The sequence below is a fragment of the Acanthochromis polyacanthus genome, chromosome 10, assembly GCF_021347895.1.
Source record: "Acanthochromis polyacanthus isolate Apoly-LR-REF ecotype Palm Island chromosome 10, KAUST_Apoly_ChrSc, whole genome shotgun sequence".
Taxonomy (NCBI): Eukaryota; Metazoa; Chordata; class Actinopteri; family Pomacentridae; genus Acanthochromis; species Acanthochromis polyacanthus.
The window spans coordinates 29,287,925-29,294,807 of NC_067122.1; the positions used below are offsets into that span (position 1 = coordinate 29,287,925).

General features: G+C 35.0%; 1 protein-coding gene across 1 annotated transcript in view; it reads right to left on the minus strand.

The window, feature by feature from the left end:
* Positions 1-6,083, minus strand: part of LOC127535651 (uncharacterized) — a 35,008-nt gene extending 28,925 nt beyond the window's left edge. The window contains exon 1 of the mRNA XM_051954034.1: positions 5,648-6,083. The gene's annotated coding sequence lies outside the window, so the exon portion shown is untranslated. The remainder of the gene's footprint in view (positions 1-5,647) is intronic.
* Between the last annotated feature and the right edge of the window lie 800 nt (positions 6,084-6,883).

Here is a 6,883-nt window from a genome sequence, read left to right on the forward strand (position 1 = left end):
GCTGCTTCTGGGCCTGGGAGCGTCTCCCCTTCCGAGGCATCCTGGAAGACAGCACAAGAGCACAAGAGAGACACACAAACACAGGGAGGGAGAGAGACAAAGAGAGAGAGAGAGAGAACAAGGCACACAAAAACGGATGGATGGATGGATGGATGGATGGATGAAAGGATACGAGGTGATGCAGAGGTGGTTGACCAAAGGATGTCCAAGGGCAATCCAGAGGCTCTCCAAAAGGCTGTCCAAGGCTGGTGAAAAAAAAAAAACAGTTATCTAAAAGCCCTGCTATGAAACAGTAAGCACCAATATGAGCAGCAAAACATGCATGTACAAGACACATCTAATGTCCTCACTATGTGTTTTTTTCATCAGAGGGAAAATCTACTTACCTCTGCTGACTCAAACTGAAACAACTAATTCAAAACACAAAAGGGCTACAGACCAGTGGCTACTAAATTAAAGCACTACTGCATGTTTTCTCAGAAAGAAGAAGATCTCAACATGTCTGCAGCAAAAGTAGCTGAACTGGTCTTTAACACAGCACAGAGAATTAATATGACACTGTAATTAATGGTATGTTAAACATTTCCTCATGCAACTGTCTTAAATAAACGAATATTATACTCATCATGATGTCCTAATTGACTGATAGAACTGATTGTAACATAATGGAACAAAGCACTAACACCTTAATTAATTTTAACATCCACATTGCTAGAAATGTAGTCAATGTTACATTTAACCACACTACTTTTAAGCAAACACTACAAGGTACAAGAAATATTTCATCTGTCAGAGCAACTATTTAACAGAGACAAATGTTCACACAGTATCAACTAAGGCTTCAACATAGTGAAGAAATGATAAATCCTTTGTGTATTTCTCTGTGTTTTAAAAAAGCTGAAAAGACAGAAATAATCCCACATCAGCAGATGCATGTACTGCTGCTGCTACTATAACTGCCTGTATACAATTATTCAGGCTGGAGTGGCAGTACTTTTAAACAGATGTAATGGTGATATTCTGGAAACTTCGAACAAAGGCCGCTGGATCATTTTAGTTTTGAAGGTGGATGATTTGATGTCTATCATTTGTAATGTTTATGGACCAAACAGAGCATTGCAAGCAAAGGACATGTTTACTGAACTCTCTTCAGCTTTGGACGATTTTAAAGGAAAATACAAGATTCTACTATTATCATAGGAGGAGACTTTAATGATGCTCCAGATGATTACATGGACAGACATCCTCCAAGATCTGCATCATTATGGCTTTAAACCCACCTCATTTATAATGATCATCTTTTGCTAACAGATGTGTGGACATTTATGAAACCCCAATGTCACAGACTGCCACGTGGTCTAACACCAGCAGAAGTTTACAGTCAAGAATTGACCTTTGCTTAATCTCATCACAGAGTTTACAGTTTGTTTAGATATTCTCATACTCATGCTCCACTGTGTGATCATAAATTAATAAGTTTAAGATTAACAGGATCAAAAGAGAATTCTAACAGAAGAGGCTATTGGAATTAAACATTAATATATTAGATGATAAACAATTTAAAGAAGGGTACAATTACTTGCTAAGGATATATTCGGTAAAAGAGAAATTAATCCAATTCAAAAATGGGAATACTTTAAATTTAAAATGAGAGAAGTTGCAATTAGTAAAGAAATTTTAAAAAAGTAAAAGATGAAAAAATGAATTTTCTAATGAACCAGCTACAGTTATTAAGTTCCAAACATGATTATCTGAAGAAGACCTAAGCACACTAAAAAACCTCAGAGAAGAGCTTGACAGAATTTACGTGAACTTAGCGAAAGGCGCTTTCATCAGATCTAGAGCCAAGTGGTTAGGAGAAGGTGAGAAAACTCAAGTTACTTTTTTGCATTAGAGAAAAGAAACAGAAAAAGAAATAATATTACATCTCTTAATATAAATGAGCTAGTATGCTTGGATCCTAATAGCTATGGAGTCACAGGAGTGCCAAATCAAAATATAAATAGTAAATAAATAAATAAATGTGGAAATATAAAGAGAAATAAATAAATAAACAAATAAATGTGGAAATATAAAGATATAATTAAATAAATAAATAAAGGAAAAACAGAAAAGGTAAAAGCAAAGACAATTTTTCTTTTTACTTATTTCTCTTTATATTTCCATATTTATTTAATTATTTATTTATTTATATTTTGATCTTGGCTCTCCTGTGACTCCCTAAATATCATCTCCAATTATATTACCTTGTTTTATAGCAACCTGTATACATCTGAATTTAATCAAACAAATGTGATAAATTTATGAAGCACATACAAATTTACACCCTTGATTTCAGAGAGCTTTAGAGAGACATGTGAAGCTGACATTCTGGGTTCAGAATTACTGATGGCTGTTCATTCAATGAGAATGAGAAAATCACCTGGAAGTGATGGTCTCACAGTTGAATTTTACCTTTGCTTCTGGATTTGATTAAGGAACATCTTTTACTGATGTATAACAATGCATTAGCAGACAAGAAATGACAACTACCATGAAGCAAGGTCTGCTCACCTTGATTCCAAGCCAGGTAAAGATCCCTTAATAATAGAAAACTGGAGACCTGTTTCACTTTTAAAATATTGATTATAGAATCTGAGCAAAAGTCTATGCTAAACGACTGAAAAATAATTTAGAAGAGATAATAAGTGAAAATCAAATGGCTTCATGGCAAAGAGTCACATTAGTTCTAATATCAGATTAATATTAGATCCAATTGATTACTCAGATTATATAAACTCAAAAGCACTGAAGGCTTTCCTAGATTTCTACAAGGCATTTGATTCAATTGAACACTCTTTCATTATACAGACCCTAAAAATTCTTGGCTTTGGTGATAAATTTATTAATAGTATCACTATGTTTTATAATGACATAAATAGCTCGGTGATTTTATATCCCAGAATGTCGAGGAGGTTTTCTGTCTCAAGAGGTGTACGCCAAGGATGTCCCATTTCTTGTTTCTTGGTTTTGGTTGTGGCTGAACTCCTATTCTTAAATATTTCCTGCAACCCAAATATTCAAGGTTTAGTCATTTTCAATCGTGAGATAAAGATTTCACAGCTAGCTAATGACAGTTTTATTCCTCAAAGATAAATCACAGATACAAACTGCACTACAAGTAACTGGTGAATTTTCTGAAGCCTCGGGAGTACAACATGGCTCACAAAAATTCATTTTTTCCTGTTCTCTTCCTGTTCCTGTATACAGTTGTGCCATTTATTCTGAATTTGCAGACTCTGTTATTGATTTTTGGGCCGAGTTAATAAGTTATTCATTCATTTAGTCCTGGGTTTAGTCCATGATACCCTGCTCCTGTGAGGTCCAGTCAGACCTGGTTTGGTCCTGATTTTAGTCCATGTAACCCTGCTCCTGTGGGACAGAGTTTAGTGTCTGATTGTAATTCTGTTCAGTGAATAGATAACTTAAGTTATAAAGATGTTTGTTTTTGCTTAAGCACTTTTCAATCTTTAGTTGGCTGATGTGGTCAACTTGAAGCAGCTGAGTGCATTAGAATCCTATAAAGACAAATGTTAAAAGTGGTTGATGGAGTTATTTCAATATGCATATATTTACGGAAAATACTGAAATGTGCTATGCACATCCAGCCACAGAACCTTCATCTATATTTTACATGAAGAAACATTTTCAATATTGCCTGCTGTTGCTCTGTTTTTTTCAGTTTTTTTAAATCTCAATGTTTTTATTATCCCTTAATGTCATCTCTATAATAAGATTTTAACAAAATGCTATTAAAATACACCAGAATGCAGGAAATAGGATCAATAATTTTCAAAATTTTCTGGGGAGGGCCCCACACCCCCCATCAGCATCTCACATAAACCAAATCTCACTCTGAGGTCTGATCACAAGTTGGCAGCCCTGAATTATTGTGTTGTGAGCAAAAGTCAAGGCCACCGTGGCCTAAAACATTTATACAGTCAAGTATCTCTGAAAAAATCTAAATTGGTCCAAAAAGTGTAAAAGCAATTTCTCATGGGGCTAAGCCTCCCCTGTCCTTAAAACCTAGTGACACCCCTGTGTGAGCCTGGCAGTTGGTCACCATGGTGACCGCACCAGCTGAAGATAAGTTAGCAGTATAAAGTACATTTTACAAGACTAAGACACTTACAGCATAGTGAAAATCTTAAAAGAAAAAACACAAACACTGTGACTTGTCTGAAACCACTGCTATAAAACAGTTATCACCAATATGAGCAGAAAAACATGTACACACAACACATCAAATGTCCTCGCAATGTATTTTTTTAATCAGAGAAAAAAATCTACTGTCACTGCTGACTCAGAAACTGAAACAACGATTTTAAAACACAACAAGGGTAAAAAAATAAATAAATAAATAAATAAAAAAATCAGACAATGCTGCACTGAAACATTTAATCATGCAACATGCCTTAAATAAACGACATTATACTCATCATAATGTCCTAAATGACTTATAGAACTGATTGTAACATGATGGAACAAAGCACTGGCACCTTAATTAATTTAAACATCAAAATTCCTGTGAAAGTGCACACAGCACCATTTTGCAAGACTAAAACAGTTATAGCAAAGCTCCTGTTTAACCACACTATTTTACAGAAAACACAAAGAGGTAGAAGAAATATCACAGCACCATTTTACTAAGACAACCGTTCTACATAGATGCAAATTAAAACGTCCCAAAGCACAAATAGCAACTTGAACATGACCAAAGCAAATACTACTACATCTTCTTTAATCATCATTTCTACACATCAGCGTCAAGTTTACATTTTTCTGCTCTGACCGTCAGCATCCCTATTCATTTAGAGCACAAAACTGAACTGTGCAACTCAAGTGAACAAACAAAGCTAGAAGTTGAGGGAGAAAGGCGCTTCACACTCCTCACCGAGAGACTGGAAAAATGCATAAAAGCTCCGGTTTAACCACGCTATTTCCAAACAAACATTATGAGGCAGAAAAGGCTATTTTATCCGTTGCAGCAACATTTTACAAAGACAACCGTTGGACATTGACATTAATTAAAATGTCCTCAAGCTCTTACAGCAACTTGAACATGACCAAAGCAAATACAAAGAGGTGCAAAGTTATCCTAAATCTCCTTTAAAAATTGTTTCCTCACATCAGTATCAAGTATACATTTTCTGCTGGTACCTTCAGCATTCCCATTCATTTAGAGCACAAACTGAACAGCATAGCACAAACAGGTCTACCGTCAGCTAAAGCTAGCAGAGTTTATTCACACTCCCTCACCAGCACCGACTGGGAAAATGCACAAAAGCTCCGGTTTAACCGCACTATGAGGCAAAAGAGCATTCAGTATGCATTTCTACTGTTACCACAAACCGAACAGTATAACACAAACAGGTCTACAGTCAGCGAAAGCTAGCAGAGTTTATTCACACTCCCTCACCAGCACCGACTGGGAAAATGCACAAAAGCTCCGGTTAAACCGCACTATGAGGCAAAAGAGCATTCAGTATGCATTTCTACTGTTACCCTTAGCATTTAGATTCATTTGGAGCATAATATTTAATAGGATATAGTGCAGAATCGGCCTATGCTAAAGCTAGCAGGGAGGAGAAAAAGTACGCAGCCTTACCTCTGAATGGAACCGAAGAAAGGGCGTTGGCGGCCAGCGGCCAGCGGCTTTATTTGAAAGAAGTGCCAATGAACGTGCACCGGGGCCTCGATGCCACCGCTGATTGGTGTTGCTAGGCTGTTGCCGGGCGCCCGTTGGGAGAGGCGTTTTTTCCAGAAGGTTCTGTCTGCAGTGTGTGTGTGTCAGTAGATAGCCGTACTTCCGGTTTTTGTCGTCGGAGGTTTGAAATGCATTATGGGAAACGTAGTAGTATACGACAGTGTGAACGGTTGGCATTCTAATCATACTTATAGTACATAGTATACAGTATATACTCATTGAGTATGTAGTATGTAGTATGTTAGTATGCCATTTCGGACACAGCCAAAGAGTCATAGAAAGAGAGTATTACAACCATATGTGAACGGAAGAGAATGAAATTAACTAATGACTAATAACATGTACAAGCTTATATGTGGTCTCTGTGGTGCAATTGGTTAATGCATTCAGCTATTAATCAAAAGGTTGGTGGTCCAAACCCACCCAGGGATGATAACTTTGTATTTTATAGTCTTATTTGTTTCTTGCAATGTTTTTTTTCTTACCTTTCATGCTGCTGGAACTGTGAATTTCTCTTTGGAGATTAATAAAGTATCGATCTATCTATCTCTATCTATTAATAATATGAATAATATGTTCAAAATTAATTGGTTATGTCGCCTCATAAGAGAAAATGTTAAAATCTGGAATGCAATACCAAATTATGTATTCAAAAAATTAGGAGGAATTCATGTTTTACTTAAATGTAATCATAAAATTGACAAAAATACCGATTCAATTATCAAACTTCCATAAACAGGCGTTGCTCTCCTGGGGGCTGATCTAACACATTTAACTTCACCTTTTGTTTTCAGATTTACTTTATTATTATTTTAATTAAACATATTTTTATTGATTTATGTTCCTATTTTGATACATGTTATGTAGTTTACCATTTTTTGTTGTTTTATTTAATGGTTAATTTAATTAAATTTTTAAAAATATTTAATTAATATTTAGCATTTCTATTTTTTGCTTTAATTTTATTCTTTACATTTTTCATTTTATTTTGTGATTTAATATTTGACTTTTGGATTTTTTAAATTTTATTATTTTTGATTTTATTGTGAATATTTTATTGTAGTTATTTTTAATTATAAAAGTAATTAGTATTTTTATTTTGCACTATTGTGTTTTTTTAACTGTTTCTTACTTTTA